We start from the raw sequence: 22,769 nt of genomic DNA, 5'->3' as shown, positions 1-22,769 counted from the left end.
ACTGAGAATGTAGGGAAACGGTCATTGGTGGTGCGGGCCACACAAGAGAGGAAAATCCCCAAGCAGGTCAATCTGCAAGGTCTTTCAGCTTTACGTGACTGGTTTGCAAGTCAGATTATCCCAGCTTTTTGAAAAAATAGGGAAGAATGTTCTCATTGGTGTACAACTCAGCAAAAATCAAATTATTCTAACATTACATTTTTAAAAATATATTTATACTGCTTAATGATGTCATGTACAATGTACATTTACAATTTGTATTACTTAATTTCAGTTGCTGGTATCCCTATCAATTATTCCAATGGACTTCATAGTCCAAATACAAAGTATTTTTCAAAGACCAAATACAAAATAATTCCAATTTGCCTTTCTTATCCCATTACCAGAAATGTTTTTCAGTATCAAAACTAAATCATACACATAAGCTAGAAGCCTAGCATTTAAACTTCTATGCTAATGTGATGAAAATTTATTTAGGCTAAGAAATCACAACTGGCTGCTTCCCTCATATGCCACAATGGCACATTTCTAATTCTTATATTGATGTGACAACTATATGTCATACTTAATGGGGATGCATCATTCATTCAACAAATATTTATGTAGTCAGACACTGTTGCTAAATGTAATTATACATGCTCATTTGAATCTGGAATGTACCATAGAGTTCTTTCAACCTTCCAATAAAAGCATTTATACAAGAATTCAATCATACGCTCTTCAATCAAGCCATCGGTTTTCCTAAAATTTTAAGATGTAAATATGCTGTTACACTGTTACTCATCTACTTTTGTCCACTAGTTTTAGTACCAATTATTCTTGCCTGAATCATGACCAGCCTTTGTGATCTTCTAATAATCTAGAAGTGATGCTGGTTCCATTAACTCATTGATATTCTACTTCAAAAAAAAAAAAAAAAAGGCAGCTTTGTCTCTTTAGTATAAACCATGTATTCTTATTTTATTCTACCATTTTTTTGCTCAGATTTTCTGAATCTGTTACCCCAGGATTTGGTCAGAGGGAACACCTTCAAGCAAGCTGTTTTGATATGTCCCCAACACTTTTTTGAGCTTTCTCTTACTTTTTGATATAAAAAGATGTTCCAGGATCATCTTGTATTTTCCCCAGCCCCAGCCCTGGACAAGATAGAGAAGCCATTTCTCCAAGGAGCCCAGATTCCTTTTAGTCAAGAATGGTACTCCTAATCCAAGATCTGCGTATTAGATGTACTCACTGCTCCTATGGTATCATTGCTCCCAAGTCTTCTCAATAGTACTAGGAAATACATGTACGTGCACATATTTTAATGCATATATACACATCTGTATCTTAAAAACCATTATCTTAGACAAGTCATGCTCTACCAGGGAGATTTTGGTCCCAAGGGACATTTAGCAATGTCTGAAAAGATTTCTGGTTGTCAGAGCTGGGGAGGGTACTACTCACATCTGGTAAGCAGAAGCCATAGATACCACAAAATATCCTACAAAGCACAGGAAAGCCCTCCACAACAGAGCATAAGCTGACCCCAAATGTCAATAGTGCTGAAGTTGAGAAATCCTGGTTTATATGGTTAGCTCCAATTTCAATCCAGCACCACAGCTTTTGGCTCTTGCATTTCCTTCCCTGACAGTGACAAACATGGCCTCCTGTGTGCCTCCTTATGTGATCAGTCCCCAAACACACGGAGAGCGCTTTCTGATTCTGTCCCATACCTCTGCAGAAAAACAAACCTACTTACTGAAACTATTTGTTTAGATGGATTTTTTTGTCGTCTTTGTATATGTGTATTTGTCTTTGTTTCTTTTTGGTCTTTAACCTGGAGATAGCCAAAATATCTTATTCAAAGTTACTTGGGTTGTTTTTTCCCCCCCTGAATCTAATTTTTTTTAAAGATTTATTTTAGAGAGAAAAAGTACAAGAGAGCATGGGGATGGGAGGGGCAGAGGGAGAGAATCCCAAGCAGACTCCCCGCTGAGCGTGGAGCCCAACACGGGGCCTGATCTCATACCCCGGAGATCATGACCTGAGCCAAGAATCAAGAATTGGCTGCTTAACCACCTGAGCCACCCAGGCACCCACCCCCTCCCGAATCTAATTAATGCATGAGATCAACTTGACCTTTATTGGTTCCCTCTTCTCTATATGTGTAGCTTTAAAAATAAACTAGGTTTTACCACCAGGTCTATATGTCCTGGACTATGGAGAGCTTTAAAAGTATAGCCCTATTAGCCTATTCTCTGGCTTAACTTCTTATATGAAGGGAGGTTATTTTCCCTAATATTGTTCTCTCCTTATGCATTTGCCTTAAAAGAGCAGGTTAAATTTGATTTATGACAAGCTGTAAGTATGCTGAGACTGTAACAGGCAGAGCCACGGCATCCTGAGGCTGAGCCTGAAAGTGACAACTCAGGGTTAAAAACCAGTGGTCAGCCTTCATGTGTAAGTTAGAGGTAGATGGGCACTCCTTAGCATAGACATACTACTCTTAGGGCTAGTGTAGAGGGAGTACAAAATAAAATTTCTACATTTGCAGATGACCTGGTTTTGGGGATCTTCGTAAAAAAAGAAAATGACATAAATCTTATTAAATAGAATTGTAACCAAAAAAATGTAAAATGATGCTACTGGGCCAGTTTCCTCAGGAATGATGTATTTTGAACTCCCATTTACAATTCAAGATTTTAGGTCTTATCACAGAGTGTGACCAAAAGCAGGTAAAGCAAGCAAGCACAATAAAAAAAATAAAAGATTTATTTCCAAACCTACGTTTCTCAGTAGACCACTCTACTGAACTCCAGAACCTCAAATCTAACGGTAGGCTGAATATTTTCACCAAGGCCCCCAAGTCACCTACTCTCATCAAAGTAGATTGTGGTTTTGACTCCAACTTACTGTCAGGATGAACTGTTATGATGCTGATGCAGAAAGCGGGAACATGCTCATCTCCATAGCAGGGCTCAGAAACTAGGTAAGGAGGTACTGACTCTGTGACTTATTTAATTCACTAGCAGTATGTGTTGATGTGCTCATGACCCTCAATAAAGACCTATGTGGGTTTTTCTGTTTATTCTGACATTTAGATATACAGTTTACAGTGTGGATTGACAAACATTTTGTACTTGTCTCTGCAAAAATCCATCTAGCCCCTTGCCCCCCTGTTTTTTTTTTTTAAACAAAAAACTCATTAAGTTTAACAGAATTTGCAGATTCACACATATGGAAATTTGAGAGAACCTAACTTCAAATGTATATCTCCTGACTTGGAAGTCCATGTTCCTTCCAGCACATCTGCTTTCTTAAGTAATGCAAAGTCCACACAGCAAAGTTTCCCTGGTCATTTTACCATCCTGCACAGAGAAACAGTGCTTGTGTACACACACATCCATGGTTTTTCTCAGATTCTTATAACACTTCATAGTCGTCCCATGTTACAATCGGGGAAACGGATTCCGAATACGGAATTATCTTGCCTGTATAACACAGATAGAAAATGACAAAACCAGAACGATAAATAAGATTACAATTACTAGTTCAGTTTTCTTTACATTTGTGGCTCATGAAAAAATGTTTCCTGGTACATGTTTTCTACTACTCTTGGGATGTACAATCATCCCAGATTGCATCAGTATACTGGGAAATCAAATCATCCCTTTTGCCACGTAGTGATTGTAAATGCAGCACAACTATAGTTTTAGAAACCTGCAAGTTAAATTTTTGATGGCTAGAGAAATTGTTAAAAATGCAAAAAAGTGTCTAATAATCCTCTCTAGCAGTTGTCAACACTGAAAGTTTCACTTTTGCCAGAGGAAACAGACAACCGACCTAAGCTAACTTACATGAATCAGGTTGTAGCGCTCAGTGTTTAGACTCTCAGAAAGGGGAAGCAATTGACAAGAAGTGATTTCTTCCTTTAAACAAGATGTGGCTATTGACTGCTATCTGGTCAACAAGACCTTTTACATCAGTAGACATTGTTCCCCGTACATGGACTCTTGGGTGGGGTGCAATGGCACAGAAGAGTGCTAGGCTCTAAAAGCCCAATAAAATACAAACATTTACCTGGGAGCTATCAGGGAGGAATCCAAGGGTGAGATATGTGGTCGTGGGCAGCACTAAATATACCCTGGAGAAGAAATGGGGCATTAACCAGACATGCCAAGTGGCATCAGTGGAAAGGCACAAGAATTGAAAGAAATCCACTATAATTTTCATAAGCTTAATGGTAGCCTGGGTTATAATGCATCAGAGAAATAGTGAGAGCAACTAGCATGGCAGATCTACTCCATCCTACTAGTTCTGCCTCAAAGCATTTGTAAAAAGATTTCTTTTCTCAGGCCAGTAACTTCTGCAGAAAAGCCATCTGGGCAAGGACTCCCCTCCCGGGCCGCTTCATCTGTGTGCCTTCCACTCCACAGTGCTTCCTGCACTAGCTCTTCTCTATCATTGTCATTTTCTTATTTATTGATGAAGAGCACAGGTTTGAAGTCAGACAGGTCTTTGTCATGAGCCGTACAGCCTTAGGCAAGTACCCTAAATTTTCTGAGTCTCTGTTTACTCTTCCATAAAATGCAAGTGATGAACTTGTAACATTACTATGAGGGTTCGGTGAGAGAATACAAGTTAACCGCTATAGTACAGTGCCTGGCACATCAGAACACTCACTCACTGCTGTTACAGTCCATATCACCTTATATCTGGCAAGTGCAGATATAAGGTGATATTGGTCGTCCCATTTTATAATTGGGGAAACAGATTCCGAATGCAGAACTATGCCGCCCATATAACACAGATAGAAAATGACAAAACCAGAACGATAGTTTTGAAGCCAGTTCCTACTTGATAGCAGGACTCAAGAAACCTACCATTTTTCCACCACTGCCCTATTAGCTTGCTAAAGGAATACCACGACTATGGTATCCTCCTGTGCAAAACCCATCAATAGCTTCTCCCTTACCGATCCAGTGAATTCACCATTTAAAGTCATTCACCACCTAACTTCAGCCTACCTTTCCAGGCTTCCTTGCCAATTCAACTCACCAGGAAGCTCTATGGTCTGTACCTTATGGATGTGTGCAACCTTCAGACAAAGCTAAGGATGTGAGATGTGTGAATTACAGGTCTTTTCAAGTGCCTACCAGGGGGACCAAAGTTATTCAAGATGCCTACAAAACCCAGTACCGGAGAAAGGTCAAGGTCTTCATCAGTCTTTCTTGTTGATCAACTTTAGGTCCAGGAATCTTCAACATGGCATGTAGATTATTTTGGCTAAACTCTCATTGAGCTGGGCAGGTCCCAAGTTACCCTAATTTGTGGAAGGGTGTGGGGAACTAGCTGGTCCCAGTGGGAGGGGGTGTGGATGGAGAAGAGGGAGGGAAGGGTAGGAAGAAAGAGCAAGAAAGGTCAAAGCTTTCATCGCTTTGCATATTTAAACTGCATAACTCCTGTGCCTACACTGCATACAGGTTCCTGAGAGGTCCACAGCCAGTGTTTGCAGCTTCCTTCCTGAGCCTGGCCTCTCTCCTAATTCACCTTCCCAATATTTCTTCCATCTGCCCCTTCTTTCCCAGTCCTCCACTCTGAGCTGGCCTAGTTCAAGGCCTCATCACTCCTAACTGTGGCCTATTGCAGTAGACAACCGCCTGGCCCCTCTCCTTTCACTTTTTCATATTGTCCCTGTCCCCCAGGAGGGGGGACTCTGGAATAAGCTGCAACATAGGTAGAAAGCACTCTCTCAGAGAAAACTTGTGGCAAAAGGCCTTAGAGACCAATTCAATGGCCTTCCCAGGGTGCACCTCTAGTTCCTGAGCCCAGAATTCTGGGATCCAGTCCCCTGTGTGGCATTTTCTCACTTAACCCCCTTTAATGCCCATGTTTGGCTGGTTAGTACATGGCTGGTTGTCTCTTCCCACCTGTTAGAGACTAAAGAGAACCTGGGACACATCTGAAGAAACGGGCTCAAAGAGGTGAAATGACTTATTTGGCATATATTCACTCAAAACTAGAATTATGCTGTGTGTTGGTTTCTACTGTATGCAGTTTGTGTATTTCAAATCTGAGTCAGGCCGTGCTTCATTTTCATCGCAACAGACAAGATATTAGAACAGCAGCAGAGCCCACAGCTAAGTCCACGAGCCTGATAATAACAGGTATGGTGTGTCTCAAAGCTCAGCTTGAATAGAGATGATCGGGAAGAGCCAAAGGAATGCAGATGTGTAAGCAGCCTCTTCATCCTCCAGAATGTTAATATCCTAGCACTTCCATCTCTAGCCCAGCCTTTAGCTTGTTGTCAGAGAAGAGAAAACCAGTACAATGGTTTCCTTTGGATACTGACTTTCCCATATAGACAATTTTCACAAAATTAGTAGGACTATTATTACTCTAGCAGAATATTTGCTATGCATTCTTACATAATGCTGCATTAAGAACCACCCAAAGTATGCTCAACTGTCAAGCCAAAGTCTTACCTTACTTATGCTGTTCAGTAGCAAATGACCGGTCAACGGGGCAGAGCCCTGATATTGGCCAGGTAGGTCTGTCTAAAGACTTGACAAACTCTCCCATTTGTAAGTACTAGTGTAGCTCACTACTCCATAACAGGATGTAAAATTATATATCCTGCTTTAGAAGATTCTTCCAGAAATGAGGACATAACAATAAAACTGACAAATAGATATTTGATAATTTGGACTGAACTCCAGGGCCTCCCCAGTCTTCTCCTTTGGTGCAAGGGGAGGATGCTGCTGCCCCTGTCTACGGGTCCTCAGCCCCCAACGCAAACCCCTTGTTCTCTAAAGGTGCCATAGTCATTCTGTGGGAAATTCACTGTAGTGTGTATAAAACAGGGAACATCCTGCTGTATCCTGAGCTCTTTCTTCCTACTGTTCCCACCTCTCCTCCATCCACACCCTCCCACAAGCATAGCTCCTCCACCAAGTGGGAGACAGTGAAGCCTAATGGTTTTAAGCACAGAATCCAGAGCCCGCTTTTCCTCACTGGCATCCTGGCCCCATCACTTACTGTCTGCATTACTTGAGATAAGTTACTTTACTTCTTTGTGCTTCAATTTCCTCATTTGTAAAAAGTGGAAATTAATAGTACCTACACCCTAGAATTGTTATCAGGATTTGAGAAATTCTGATACATAATTAACAGGTCATCTGAAACAGAAATGTAGTCTTTCAGGGTGTCCTTCTTCATAAGTAATTGAACTTGGAAAAAAAATAAATAACTCAGGAGTTTCAGAGTCCATAGTATTTAATTTGGACAAGCTTTTAATAGAAACCATCACCATAACCTCATTGGGCCATCCATGACCATCTCCTTACAGAGAGTGGTCACATTAACAATAGGTTTTTATATGGTTTCATTTGGTCATTTATAGATGCCGGTCCAAGTCAGAAGGAAGAGTAGGATTTTCAGGGTGATAAAGGGGGATGCTGGAAAAGTCAGGAAGCTTTTGTTCCTAATAAAAGAAAAAAATCCCTACTGTCATTTTCCTACTTTACCAGTTAGAGCACAACAGAAATGGAAGAGAGTGATACACTGGGTCTCAATTTCACCAAGAAGGAAATCACACTGTGCCAGTTTTTAGAAGTTAAATGGGAATCACTGGACAGCAGTTCTGTCAATGTGATTGTTTAGAACAATCATATAGCAAGTGAATAAGCATCCAAGCTCTGTAAACGCTGAACAGTGGGTATGGATTTTCTCCCCCTCAAAGTCCTATAGTTTGACCCACAAGAGCTTTGGGGGAGATCTGAGAGAACAGGGTTGTTTCTGTTGTATGGCTTCTCCCCGTTTGAAAACTGTTCTTATGGGAGGCCAGCAGACCCCTCACTGTGAAAAACTGCTGTCTCCCAAGCCTCAGTGCTGGTTGGGTTTGCATGTGCCGTCCTGCCCACTCTTGACAGACGGCAAGGAGCCCAGCCCTTCCATATGCTCCCCTGTTCTCTGGGAAGGTGCGGGCGCACGAACAGATTTGGCTGGTGCAACTGTGACCGTGGGTGTCTCTCAAGCAGCATCCCTGTCCGTAGGCTATTTAGCACCAGGAGAGGCTCCAGCAATTCAAACATATTCCATGGTGGACGACACAGAGAGCAAATCAAGTTCTCAGAGGTTTGGCTACAAGTCTACAGATCTCTCCAGGGGGGGTTAATTAGCTCCCTTGAGCAAGGGCAATAGGGTTTACGGTAGCATCCCTTTCTACAGAATTTTTGGGCATCTTGCTATAGTGGACAGTAGGGAATTTTCTGTTCTCACTGGCCTATTCTCACGTAGGATCTAAGTCTTGTCACAACTCCCTATTCTTTCACAATGGCAGTAAAAGATCTTCAGAAACGACATTCTCCCAACAGAGAACTTTGCAAATTTTGCATCCAAATGGTATTTCAGAAACAGTCTGTTCTGGGCTGGTATGCTGTTTTCCTTGTTTTATCTTTTCATCCCCCTTGCGATCATTATTTTCAAAAACCCAAAGCTTAATTGAGTTTGAAACTCTCCAAGTTTACAAAAGAATTCCCAGGAACAGATCAATCACATGTTATGTTTGTGATTCAGTTCTACAATGCCTTTTCCAGTTGCAATTAACAGTTTTGATTCTTTGTGTTTTCTTTCCAGCTTTGTTCCTTTTTAATCTTCTTGATTACCTCCTTAGGTTGGAACTGGGCTACTCATTCCTTGAGCTATGGTACTGTGAATTGCCATTTTATTCACCGGGTCACCCACTACTTTACATCTTGTGAGGTTCACTTCAAAAGGCCTCTGACTGGGGCTCAGTTAGCATGCTTTAAGTATTCACAGTTATCCTAGCAAGTAATTGCCATAGCTGAGCTTCTTACACTCTGCTTATAAAACTATTAAAATTCTTTTCAAAGCAGCCATAGTGACCATTGGAAGGGTTCTTAATTAAAGAAGAGTTCATAAATTGCTATGCAAGTAAAGCATGGGAGTTTCAGTCCAAACTAGTCATGCATTTCCCATTGGTCATTTGAGTACTATTCTCTTGGTTTCTGTTTGGGGAGAAAAAAAAAAAAAATCTCATATTGTAATGTTTTTAAGTTACCAAGACATATGGTAGATTAGGGAAAGAACATAATTTCAGTCATTGTATATTCATGACTAGATTCAAGAGTAGAATTTAATTTAACAATAAGACCTTGAACTTGAAGATTTTTCTTCTTTCAGTTGGAATTTTAATCTACTTTGAAATTTTTGTCCAAGTCCAAAATGGTCTACATTTCAAGTCTGCCACTAAGAAAGTGTTCTGTTCTTAAATTGCAACAGAAAGTAGAAAGGTAATTATATGCCTCTTAAAGTGAATCTTGAATTTTCATTTTCTATCCCATGGAGTGATAAATATTTCTATTAAACACAGCTCCTATTTATCATTTCACCTGTATATTCCATTACAACTTCCTGTAAAATATTCAAGATACCTCTTCCTCCCCGTGAATCCTCCCAGGACCTTAAGAAGTAGAGGCCATAGAACCAGAGAGGGCTGGAACAAACCCGAGATCATCTAGTTCAGAAGTTGTTTTGGTTTTTTCCTTCAGCTGTGGAAACCCCTTTTCAAACAAAAACTTACATAGGGGCCTGATATATAAACAGAAACAATGGACTTTTCTGGAGGAGAAGACAGAGTTTCCCCAATTTGGCTTCCTCCAACTCCCAATACTTCAAAGTCAGCAACGGGCCTTTTCAAATCACAATTCTTGCCCCACACCTCAGGCTATTTTAAAAGCTGGGGGGGGGGGGGGTTGCAGCAAAGGCACAGAAAGGGAACTGGCTTGGATTTGGGCAAACTCACCTGCCTGCCACAAGGCTGAGGCTTCAGTCTGGTCAGGCCCTTGCAGACCCATCATCATCCCAGAGCATATATGTTTCTATTTAAGGCTCAGCCCCATTCCCTCCCTGGCTTTGCCTTTCTCCATATATTTTATGCATTTATAAATTTAAATATCCTCCCCGCCTAGATCCTAAGACCCTGGAAGAACTGGCATTACCCACGTTTGCTTCATATGGAGCAGCTGCTCAGGCCAGTTATTGATGTGAACTGAAGTTGCCCCACCTGAAATGATTAGGCCCTGCTAGGTAATAGCACTAGAGTTGCTAGGAATACAAGAAATCTGAGTTTAGTTGGTTAAAGTTTAGATATCCATACAGAATAGATTAATATGTAACAATCTTATTTTCAAAATAAAAGTGGACCTAAGAAGAATAACCCTTAGTCAATTGGAGTGTTAAATATCCTAGATCATCGGTTGCAATATATTAGCAGGTATCTGGGGCACCTGGGTGGCTCAATCAGTTAAGCGTCCGACTCTTAGTTTGGGCTCAGGTCGTGATCCCAGGGTCGTGAGATCAAGCCCGTTGTTGGGCTCTGTGCTCAGTGCAGAGCTTGCTTGTCCCTCTCCCGCTGCTCTCCTCCTACCCCCACTTGCATGCTCTCTCTCTCCCCCTAAAGCAAATATCTTTAAAAAGTGTTAGCAGGTATCAGAATCACCTGCAGCACTTAAGACAGTTTCTGATTCAATAGGCCTGAGGTGTGAGGATTTGCGATCTAAGAACTTTCCGGGTGATGCTGAAGGTCTGGGGACCCACTTTGAGAACCCACCACCACTGACCTTTCATTGTCCTACTCTAATTTAACATTGAGTAGTTTCAACCTCTGCAATATGTCAAATCTGTCCCAGCTAAGTAGATGTTATCAATTAACCTCTTCGGCAGCCCAGCTACAAAAGGAGAAAAGCCAAGTACTGGGATTTAGTAAAGGGAATCGGGACTTCTTTCAATTCCTGCTAAGAATTTCACAGAGGAGCCATCAGTCAGTTCATTAAGAAACTGACTTGGGTTGCAATTCTGTAAGGCTGAAAATGTATGTAATTTCCTTGCTAGGTGATTCAGTAAGCTGACACACCGTGGCACTCTATACCCCACAATGCCTGATACTCCGGTCATTGAATTTGCAAATTACAACACCTTGCTAGTTATCTAAGTGTTCTAATCCATGTACCCACAGTCTTTAGAATACATTTCTCCTGATAACCATAAAATGAGGGAAAAAGAAAAACTTGCTTTCAATAAGGATTCAATCTTGACCTTCTTTACATGATTACTACACATCATCCCCTTCACCCACCATCAGAAAAAAAACCACACACTTTCCTTCCTATGTATGAGTTAATTATGCAAAAATCAATTCAGTTCCACAAATATTTGTGTACTGATAAGTCAATCACTGTGCCAAGAATAATCAAATACATACAAGATCCAGCCTTCATCCTGAAGGCCTACCCAGTATGTTTAAAGCTATGAATTTATCCCCAGTGTGACTCAAAGTAGGTGCCCAGTAAACTTTGTCTTCAAAAACCAATTTACCTGATAGACATTTACCATCCACAACTTGCTTATAGGAGTTACATATTTGCTCTACTTGTACTCCTCTAATTAAGCTAGGGCTTTCTCGGTTCCGTAGAGAAATTCAACTCTAGAGGGTTTAAATATCTATCCTCCAGCAATTCGTGGGCCAAAACCAGGATTAGAACTAGGACTCCTAATTCCCAGTGAGCAATCACCCTGGCAGGTTTTGTAGAAAACCTCCCACTTCCACCTAGCCTTTTCTGTTAGCACTGATTTTTTTTTTTTTTTAGACACTATTGATGACATCAGAAAGATCCCTATTCTCATTTTCTTCAATATTTTCCTATGTTTAGAAAATGAGATATCCCTTCTCAATCCCGTATTTCTACCCAGGAGAGGAGGTGGGTCACCCCCTGAAGCTTGCTACAAATACAGCTCCAGGATCACCATCCCCCGGATGCTGCAAAGGCTGGAGCAGGCGGATGGCAGCGATTCCTAATTACCAGTTGCGCCCTTCTTGCAAGCAGGCATTTCTGGAGTTTTAATTGCTCCAGAGTCCGCCGAGATGGTAAAACTTGACTCCACCCGAAGTTCACTTACCCCAGTGTTCTGGTTTGTTATCTAACTGGCTCTCCAATTTGAATTTGGCCCATAGGAAGCAGCAGATTGTGATGGATGAAATTCTGATCTAAAACTACTTGATTTAAAAAAAAAAAAAAAATTCAACCCCAGTCTGCATGCTTTGTCTTCAATCACTACATTTCTCTCAGTTTACGCTCATTTGCCAGTGGATAACAGTACAGAAGTTGCCAGCAAATGTATTCCATTTTCACTTCTTTGAAGACGGGGGTGACAGGGGGAGAGCTGTCCTGTGGATAGAAGATAACCTCCCCACGTTACTGCTTTTGGGACTCTAGCATTTGCGTAAGGGTATAATACCCACGCTTGTTGGAAAGATGTTTTAAGTATTTCTTATTACCTAGGAATACTAGATAGCTGACAGCAGGCATTCAATTTTATAGTCCAACTTGTAGAAGTTTTTAACCATGGGAAAAAAATAGCAAATGATTACTTCCTATATCTAAGCCACTGAAAGTGAGCTCCGAGAACCTCCAATTGAAAAATTTCCCGTCAGAAAATAATGCTAAAAATCAAGAAAACTGCAGTTTATGTGAATAAGCCTTGAACCAAAGTTGACTTAAAAATAGAGAGAGGGGCGCCTGGTGGCTTTTGGTTTCAGCTGGGGTCGTGATCTCGGGGTCCTGGGACCCAGCCCCATGTTGGGCTCTGTGCTCAGCGGGCTGTCCGCTGGAGATTCTCTTTCTCCCTCTGCTTCTCCCCCTACTTTCTCTCAAATAAAACCTTTTAAAAAAAATTGGGGTGAAAAATTGTGTTTTTTCTAGAAAACAAATTGAATATACCACAGCTATCTAGGTAAGAGAAAATCCTGTATGGAGTATCTACTTCTAGTACAAATTTCAGTGTTCTGGTAAAGAGAAAGGCAAAATTACACAGAAGTTGTCTTTTAAGGCAGGCAGTCAACAATAACTGAACACCTTCTGTTTGCAGTACACCAGAGAGATGCCAAAAATGGAGCATATGTATGGTCCCAGCTGTTCAAGGAGTTTACTATTAGCACTGTTTACCGAAGAACCAAGAGAAGTCTATAGATTTTTACAGTTACCAGGGTTTTTTTATGCAGACACTATCAGAGAAATAGAATTATCACTAAAGAAAAATCAGGAGCAAGAAGAGATCCATAGTCAGTAATAACAGACTAGTATCCAGGATTCATGGGTGTCACTACTAGAGATCTGGTCCCTTTAAAATTCAGTCTGAGACTACAAGTTGCAGTTCATGGTTCATCCAGATGGTGTGTCAATAACTTGACACCACAGTGTGGATTAACTTTGTTACTAAAACCTCAATTTCCATCCAGTCATTTGGGTCTTGAGTAAGAATGTTGGTGCTCTAAACCTGTAAGCCATGACTCCAGCAAGTCATTCTTGCCTATGGGCAAAAATCTCACTTGCTAAGGGTCTTCAGCAATTGGTTTCAGCTGTTTCAGACAGCAACTCCTTTACCGTCTTTTGCCTTCAACAGCAAAAGGCTGTCAGGCAATGAACACCCAGGTGGTTTTAAGTACAGAATTATCACCGTATCTTAGAGTTTCCAATGGAAAGAAAAGCTCATTTGTAACTTGTGCTCCCAAATACAACCACCATATTTTTAGATAGTATGCTTGTGATTTCAGCAACTCACGCTAGGATTACCTAAGCAAACTATACCTTGCCACCTGAACTCTGAAAAATGGGAGGCTTCCCATTACTGTGGGTTAAACATCTTTAAAACTGAAAAATGCAAGTCTTTGCCTTGTAACAGTTACTCAAGATTTAGGAGTAGGCTCCCCCTAAGCATAATGCTCCAAACATTGTTATAAGTTTATTACTTTTCACGTAGTTCATTAAAGTGGGTTCTAATTAACACAGAATTTGATGTCATGTGAGATTTAAGGATGTTTTCTCATGGAGAAATTTTTGTGAGCTAGCAAAAATGCTTTCTTTCCTCTTAAGAATACCACTGAAGATAATCCCACACAAGCAGAGAATCCATAGGAAACACATACAGCTTTTGATGGCAGCGGCTACTACCATTTGGAGCTTGACGGCAGAATCACCAACGGAACATTCTGAAAATACAGATGGCCCAGCCAAACCCCAGGTTTTCAGGGGTGGGGGCCAGAAATCTTTTTCAAGTGTGGCGGCTGATCCTGAATCACAGCCAGCCAGAGTTGCCACCAAAATTCTATAGTTACCCACTACTTGAGATATTTAATCAGTGACTTAGGAGGGTACAATTTTCATCCCATAATGACCTCTAAATAATGCATATTTATACTTCCTAAACATGCACATAATCATGCATATATCCCTTCCCCCATCCATGTCTTTGTATATTGTTCCCATTTTTGCCTGTGAGCCAAATGAACAGAAATTATGTCTGATTCAGTGTTCAGTACAGTGTCTAGAACACTGGCACCGAATAGGTGTTAAAAAAAAAAACAAGAACTACATGTTGCTCTCATACACCATTCTTTCAATGCAGGTTTTTCAGGTTTAAAATACACTGTTAACAAATCATACATGCAGAAACAAAACTTAGTATTTTCCACAAGTAAGTTAAGCTTACCTCTTGAGACCCCAATTCCGGTTGAGACCAAGAACTTGGATTACTGGTGCCATGAAGGGAATAGTCGCTCCGTGTGAAGTTCTCTTTCAGGCAGATATATGGTCAAAAGAAATGGTCTTTCATACAGCCAAGAGGCTTACCTGGCATCCGGAGTGGGGCTGTCTCCTCCCAGCCCAGCCTCGTGGCTTTTAGCTACAGCTTATCCCTCCTCATCATTGGTGTCCGCTGAGAAGTAGGCACACCTGCTTCACGTCCCCTGTGCTTCGAGTGTTTCTGACACCTGTGGTCTCTACCACAGCCTTTGGTCAGGAAGTGGGTGCACCTGTGTCCTCCACACCCCAACTTCAAGCTTCTGGTTCCTTTAGCACCTCTGCAACTGCTCAGGATGGCCACCTGTTTCTCCCTCTCCCAGCCAAGGGAGTGAGAGGTCTCTGAGGTCATTTGTCCACCGAGTCAGCCCTCTCCCTCTGTGCTCTCACTCAAATAAATAAATAAAATCTTTAAAGAAAATACTTTCCTCAAACTTTTAGTTTTAACTTAAAATGTGCACATGTGTAATTCATTCACTAACCTTTTCATGAAGGGCCAAGGCCTTTTTTATTTTTGAAAGTCAATCTATTGGTTGGAGTTCCAAGTTGTCTTTCTTGCATGAGCTGCATTCCAACTGTGTATCTATAAATTCAAGTTTCCATTTTCTTTAGATTTGGACATGCAAAACAATCTGAATGCAGAATCCTTTGAAATTGTCATGACTCCTCTATTACTTAAACTTGTCTCCTCCACAACTCCTTTGGCCGCAATCTTTCACCACCCCTGTCTATTCAATCTTCACAAAACATTCTAAATGCAAAGAGGAACAATGCCTTTTAAAAAAGATTTTAGAGGCGCCTGGGTGGTTCAGTCGGTTAGGTGACTGCCTTCAGTTCAGGTCATGATCCCAGGGTCCTGAGATTGAGCCCTGCATCGGGGGCCTCTGCTCTGTGGGAGCCTGCTTCTCTTCCCTCTCCCTGCTGCTCCCCCTGCTTGTGCTCTCTCTCTCTCTCTCCCTGTCAAATAAACAAATAAAATCTTAAAAAAAAAGAAATCTCACCTTTTAAAGTTTCTTTAAAAAAAAGAAATTTTAGAGAAATGACTCTCCTGCCCTCATATTGCAATGCTCTGTAATATTTAATGAAATTACATCATTGTAATTCCAAGTTTGACTAAAATAAATAGATTTAAGGAAAAGTCTGGGAGAGCCCTAGAGTAGCTTCAGCGTGTGAGGATTCTTTGGGCTGCCAGTTGGAATGCAGCTCATGCAAGAAAGACAACTTGATTTTATTTATTTATTTGAGAGAGAGAGCACAGAGGGAGAGGGAGAGGGCTGACTCGGTGGACAAGTGACCTCAAGAGACCCCCAGGCTGAAGACTGGCTGTTTGCAGAGAGAGCAACAGGTGTCCATGAAGCTGGCGGGTGGTTTAGGGTAGAGTTTTATTAAAAGGGCCTCTACTGTACTGAGAAAAAAAAGGCCCAACATCAGATAAAACAAAATGCAAGGTATAATAATTTCAGAAAAATGCACTCGTGTAGTGGAAAGAGCACTTTTTCGATGGGGGAAGGAAAAGGCAAAAGTGAGGAAATTCTAGATTCTAGACAAGGACATTGCTAATTGGGGAGTTTGGGTAAATCAGTTACACTTCCTGGAGTTCACCTTTTTTCTTTTATAAAGGTAGGCTAAGTTCTCTTCGGCTTCAAAGCCTTTTATCCATACTTTCCCACGGTTCCTGCGGGTAAATATGGTGTAGGTGAATGGAGAGTCAATCATCCTTAACTTTCTCATCTGTAAAATGAGGGAGGGACTTAAGCTTCAATCAGCAATCCCTCAGCTATGTTCTGCAGAGTGATCCTCCTCAGAAAGGGCAAGAGATGGTCTTCAAAAAGCTCAGAGACAGTTTTACAAAATGCTAGGGTACAAATGTAAAAGAAGGTTTATTTACTGCAAAACTTCACAGTCTTTAATAGGTGAAAGGGTGTTGTGACTCTCTAAAAAGAGGATATAACAGCCAGCTTCCACAAAATATATTGCACCAAATCTCTCTTTCTCTCTCTCTCCCTTTTCTCTCCCTCTCCCTCTCTCTCGCTCTCTCTCCCCCATAAAATCTCTCCCAGGACTAGAGATCCACAGAACACACTTTGGGGAAATTCTAGGCCAGCTATTTCTATGGTCCCTTCTAGCTCCAAATTCACATTTTGCTGGGGCCTGCATCATTGATTAACTGAGACTTAACAAACAAGGTATTGGAAATGGCCAGAGAGATAACGGAGGTCATTTTTAAAAGACAAAACCTTGAATAAGGTCAGGAGGGGAAAGTTATCAGAACCTTCTTTTGATGTTTTCCTTGGTACCAAGTAATGATCACCACTGAACTTTGTCATTATAAAGAAATCTGTGTACAGCATTGGCATATGATGGAGGTGACTTCCAGATTATGTTTATTCGTGCGTTGGTCCCTCCCTTTATGCACATACATTTCAACTCAACTGATTTATTTTTCTACTATTAGTGAAGGGACTAGATACAGAAAATAGAACAGAAAGTAAAGATAATAGTAATGAATAATAATAATGAGTAAGAGAGTTGGGCCTTTCTATCAAGAAACCTTGCAAATTCATGCACCTTCAACAGTCCAGAAAATGTATTTATCTGTACCAAATGCTGTTTTTCATTCAACTTATATTTTATGTACAACGTGTAAGTGAGCCAGAACAAAGGTGTATCTTGAAAGACTGAACGATCTCAAGACTTCTTATGGAATGAATAGCACTTTAGTGCATCATCAGCTAAGAATTGTATAAATTATACTCATAAAAGTGACCCACCTCCCTGAAAGATCATGCAAATAAAGGCCCACGGAGGCCAACTGCCGGCCACAGGTTTGTCTCTTTTGTTTTTGTTTTTTTGTGTGGTGTGTTTTGCTGAATAGTGCTGGACATATTCATGTTACTAATGTTACTGGCTTTACTAATGTCACGACATTTCATTATTGCCATTTTTCTAATGAGGCATCTGGTATGAAACAAAACAAGTTAAAGGTTAGAGGCAGCTATTGTAGAAGGATCTTCTCTGAAATGTTTTCCATGATAATATCACTTTACCCTGGAAGGAATGGTCAGCCTAAATAGCCCACAGACAGCTTTCTTCATTGTTTCTATAAACATCCAACATCTATTAGACCCAGTGGAGTAGACTACATACTACAAATATGGCTCTTGTTTATGGTTATATCTAAAATTTAGAGAATTTGAAAGGGTATAGTTCCTCTGAGGTTTGAACCATATGCTGCAAAGAACCAAAGGACTGTTTTTACCCATGCATATTCACAGTGTGAACATAGTGCTAGTCACTTATAAATTTATATATGTCTATGCATTATATTTGTAATGTTATCTCAATTTTCTTGAGTCTACAGTGGAAGGATTTGGACTAGATTGTAAATAATATCAATTTGAAAAGTAATTTTTAAAATTATTATATATCATTTTTTAAAGGAAGTAGATTTTTCACAAATCGGGTGAATTATCACATTCACATTCCCAATGAGCTTACCCTTCTGTGAGTTTGCGGTCCACTTCTTCAGCTGAAATAGCGTTTGTAAGCAGTGCACTGATTTCCTACATTTCTTTCCTTCAGAATATCCCCAAATATCTCCATTCATGTATGAATTTAGTCAGTAGGTATTTAGACAATAAAAATAGAATGGGGATAGAAAGATGTATGAGAATTGGTTCTTGCCTTCCCGGAGCCTGCAATCTGAAAGAAAAAACAGGACACTTAGGAAAATACTGAAGGAATGCCTTCAATATAATATACACATGATGAATATTTTCCCACAGTCGAAGTGCTGCTATAGCTCTAAGGAGAGACAGATCACCCCCAGATGGAATGAGCAAAGGAGCCTTCAAAGAAGGAGGAGGATTTGAATAAGACTTGTAAGAGATGAGTAAGATTCTGAGGACTTTCCACTTAAGCCAAGTCCTGGAGCCAAAAAGAGACCAGGTATTGCCTAGGATTCATAAATGTCCACAAGGTCTATGCAAAGGAACTTGGGCTGACGCATTTGGAAGGACAAATCTGAGCCAGTTTCCAGGGAATTTGAAGCAGCTTTTCGGGAATGTCTAAAGTCAGTGCTTTCTTGCTAGGTGAGAAGAAACCATGGCACATTTATGAGTAGGTTGTGCTAGTGCATGGGGGAGCTGGGCAGAAGGTAGAGGCAGGAATATAGCTCCAGAATATGAGATAATTACAGTAATACAAACTGGAGGCAAAGCCAGATCGGTTGTGGAAGCTAGAGAAGCCAAAAGAAGGGAGAAGATGCAAGAGACCTTCAATTATCCATTAAATTAACATTGATTGAGCACCTGATATATGTCACTGTTTCCCAAACATCCATCATTTATATACCACTATCATGACTTTCACCACATCTGGCTCTATTGGTATTATTTTTTTATTTATAATTTTCTACAAATAGACTCATTTTTTTATTTAAATACATTTAATAAAAAAACAACAACTTGATATCCCTTCCATTTGCCTTGTCTCCAAGAGAAGTTAACCATGAAAACAAGAATTCTAGTTCTAGGAGCGCCTGGGTGGCTCAGTCGTTAAGCGTCTGCCTTCGGCTCAGGTCATGATCCCAGGGTCCTGGGATCGAGCCCCGCATCGGGCTCCCTGCTCAGCGGGAAGCCTGCTTCTCCCTCTCCCACTCCCCTTGCTTGTGTTCCCTCTCTCGCTGTGTCTCTCTCTGTCAAATAAATAAAATCTTTAAAAAAATAAAATTTAAAAAAATAAATTCTAGTTCTAGGGTTTAATTTCATTCCGACTCCCTATATATGGGCTGCTTACCCCTAGTTGCCGAGAACAAGCGTAAGAACCTACCTTTATTTTTTGAGAAAACAAAAGGGAGAGATTTCTTAGGACAAGCAGAAGTGGTCGAGTACATTGGGAAGCACTTCCATGTAGGCAGTAAAATATTGCCACCTCTGAGGATCTGGGAGGCTGAGGGTCAGGGGTCAGAGACATCTGGGTCAGAGCCCCACCTGGAGATGAATCGACCGCCTAGAACAGCTCAGGATCATGTCTCTGATAGCTGGGAACATGGTGGCCCCTGTCCCTAGGCAACCAGCTCCTAAATTCCTTCATGAGCTTCGGCTTTTACAGTTTTAGGAGACTGTAAAGCTTATTATTGATGAACAGCAGACTGGACATAAACTAGAAAGTATATCGGCCTTAAGTATAACCATGACTGGCTCACAGCAGAAGGGATAGCTAGAGAGGAGGAAGATGGGTACAGAAAATAGTGGCAGAGCTTTGTTGGAGGTGACACGTGAAAGGTGAAGGGGTCATGATGGGGTTGGGGGAGCAACTGCATTTTGAAAGACGAGGAGGAATCACGCGGCTGGGAAGGGCATTCTACCAGAGGAGGAGGTCGTAAAGAACGGGGCAACAGGTGGATAAGGAAACTGCAAGCGGCCTCGTGGCTGTAGCCCGGGGTTTGAGGCTGGAGGAGGTAGAGGTGAGGCGGGAGGAGAGTAACAGTGAGGCCAGGAGGGACCATACAGGCTGTGCGAGGAACTGGGTTTTATTTTTAAGGAACTGGAGAGTTTTGTGCAGGGAAGGGGTGTGATCAGATTAGGAGGTTAGAAAGATCATTCTGGAGGAATGCGGAGGGTGAGGTGGACAGAGCGACACAAGAGGCAGTGGGACTTGGACAGAAAATCTGTTCTATTATTTCTTTTTTTTTTTTAAAGATTTTTATTTATTTATTTGACAGAGAGAGACACAGCGAGAGAGGGAACACAAGCAGGGGGAGTAGGAGAGGGAGAAGCAGGCTTCCCGCGGAGCAGGGAGCCCGATGCGGGGCTGGATCCCAGGACCTGGGATCATGACCTGAGCCGAAGGCAGACGCTTAACTGACTGAGCCAGCCAGGCGCCCCTGTTCTATTATTTCTAAATCTCTTCCTCCTTTGCCCATTTTGCTGTTATCAGTACATGCAACCCAAACAAGGGATCTCCAAGGCAGGATTTTGTTACATCAAACTCCCACATTGTAGAAAATAGCTTCCTGAAGTCAGATTCCTTTCTTCTCTTAACCAACTCAGTCTAATCAAACACAATCACATGTGGCTCTTTCCGTCTCCCCAAGGGCCAATGTTCCTCTGTTACCAGTCTTGGAGTATCCACTCAGAACATTTATGGGACATGCAAGTGAGCCAGCAAGCTGATGGGGCTTTTTTTTTTTTTTTTTTTGGCCTCCTTTTGTTTTATGCATTTAACATTTATTGAGCACTTACTCAGTGCCCGGCATTGGGCTAGTTGCTGAGCAATCAAGTCCCTTAAGGATTTCACATTTGGAAGGAAGACAGAATAATATGCAGATTAACTACTCTTCAGTGAGTTAAATGTTTAAAAAGTGCTACAAATGCTGTTCTTTCCAAAGGGCCATGAATGCCCAGATCCAGGGAACAATGGTGGAGGGGGGGAGACACAGTGAGAGATCCTGAGCCGGGGATCCGCAGCCTCAGATGAAGAATAACAATGTCCTGTATGGGTACACATGTAAATTACCTCACACTTGCAGCAACCCACAGGCGAGACAAATTGTGGCACCCATAACGGATTCCCTCTCTGTCTCCCTTTCCAGTTCTCTTATCCCGTGGGAGTGCAGTAGATTCCCTCAGCCCAGCCCCCCACCGCCCATGGAGCCAGCTTGATGTGATGATTAGTCGCCACTGGGTTCCAACCCTTTGTGCGGAGGTCGTGTTTGTGCTTAGAAACGTTTTTCTCCCCAATTTATTTTTTCAGGTTTTTTCCGCATACATTCAGTGACCCAGAGTAATTCTCAGAGTCTAAAAATGAAAAAGGAATCTTGATAGAAAGCTTAAGTTAAACAACTCTAAAGGGATTTCCTCATCCAAAGGACACAAAATGCTGACCATGTTTAAAACTGGGGATGGAGCTGTCAGTCACATGCCAAAGACCTTTGTGGGAGAACCCTTGCACTTTATACAACTGATCTTTCCTTAAAGAGCATCCCTAAGGAGAGAGAGGGGGAAAGAGAAAGAACAACACATTTCAAAGACCACACAAGCAAAAAGTAGGATAGTAAGAGAAGACGCCTATTTCTTGTTAAAGATGCTTAGTGCTGGATTGAAGGTAGGCTGAAGCTCGAGGTGACCGGAAGGACGTTTGCTGAAATGTGATCGAGCCTGAGCATCTTGTGTACAGAGAACAAGAAATAGGGCAAAAGCATCCCGGTTTTGAATCTCACCTCCTAAGTAAGAATCCAGAAGTTGTGTTCAAATCTCAAGTGAACCATTTCCCTACAGCCAACGTTCCTTTAACATTCCCGTCCCCATTTGAAGCCACTTGTCATCCCACTTACACCCTGAACACTCACCACGGGTCGGTCCCGCCTGCATCTGGTCCACCGGGATTTTAGGCTGCCCGTGTAATTTGGCTGGGAAATGAAACTTGTAACCCCACTCACATGGAATTTTGTCTTGATGCAGATTTGGGAAGAAGAAACAATACCCCTCAGCAGTCAGAGGGAAATCTGCCACAGACAGTGGTTACCATTGAAGGTTCTAGTGAGGACTGTTCATCGGGTGTCACCCTAATGAATCATAGTCTTTACTGTGGCTTCTCTCCCCACACTTACTTCTTTCTTTGGCTTCAGGTCCTTACGTATCACTGTAGCAGAGGATGGCTCCCTGAATGGTATGAATTACCCCACAGCCCATGCCAGCATTAGCAGATAGTGAGGAGAAGGGGCCCGGGGCGAAACTGAAAATGTCCAGGTTAAGCTCAGAGAGGTGCAGAGGAAAAAAAAAAAAGGCATTTTGTATGGAAAGCTTCCTAAATTATTCTAGGTTTCTAGCATTTTCCCCCTTTAAATAGCCCCTCTAAAAGTGTAGATAAGGTATATATGAAGTACATGTCTATGTCCCTGAAATACGTAATTTCAATTATTGTTTTATTAGGTAATACTAATGTAATAATAGATGAGTAATCCTATTTCAACTTGATGTCAGAATGCATGGTTTTTCGCCAGTGTCCTCTTTGCAATTCTGCTGATATTCAATGTTTTAAATGGAAGTACATTCTTTGTCGGCACCTCAGTGACAGCAAAGCGACAGAGCTGCTGCCCCACATGTCAGCCTGCCCCCTGAAGTTGTG

The 22,769-nt window shown here is 41.5% G+C and overlaps 1 protein-coding gene and 1 long non-coding RNA gene across 5 annotated transcripts in view; one reads left to right on the top strand and one right to left on the bottom strand.

Moving 5' to 3' along the window:
* The window catches only part of LOC144379785 (uncharacterized), a 125,323-nt gene extending 106,883 nt beyond the window's left edge, over positions 1-18,440 (bottom strand). The window contains exon 1 of the long non-coding RNA XR_013443165.1: positions 18,138-18,440. This is a non-coding gene — a long non-coding RNA (uncharacterized LOC144379785). The remainder of the gene's footprint in view (positions 1-18,137) is intronic.
* The window catches only part of DLGAP1 (DLG associated protein 1), an 889,834-nt gene that overhangs the window by 540,379 nt on the left and 326,686 nt on the right, over positions 1-22,769 (top strand). The gene's annotated exons all lie outside the window — the stretch shown is intronic.

The sequence above is a fragment of the Halichoerus grypus genome, chromosome 13, assembly GCF_964656455.1.
Source record: "Halichoerus grypus chromosome 13, mHalGry1.hap1.1, whole genome shotgun sequence".
Classification (NCBI taxonomy): domain Eukaryota; kingdom Metazoa; phylum Chordata; class Mammalia; order Carnivora; family Phocidae; genus Halichoerus; species Halichoerus grypus.
Note: the sequence above shows the minus strand (reverse complement) of the source record. Positions and strands in the feature narration are given on the sequence as shown.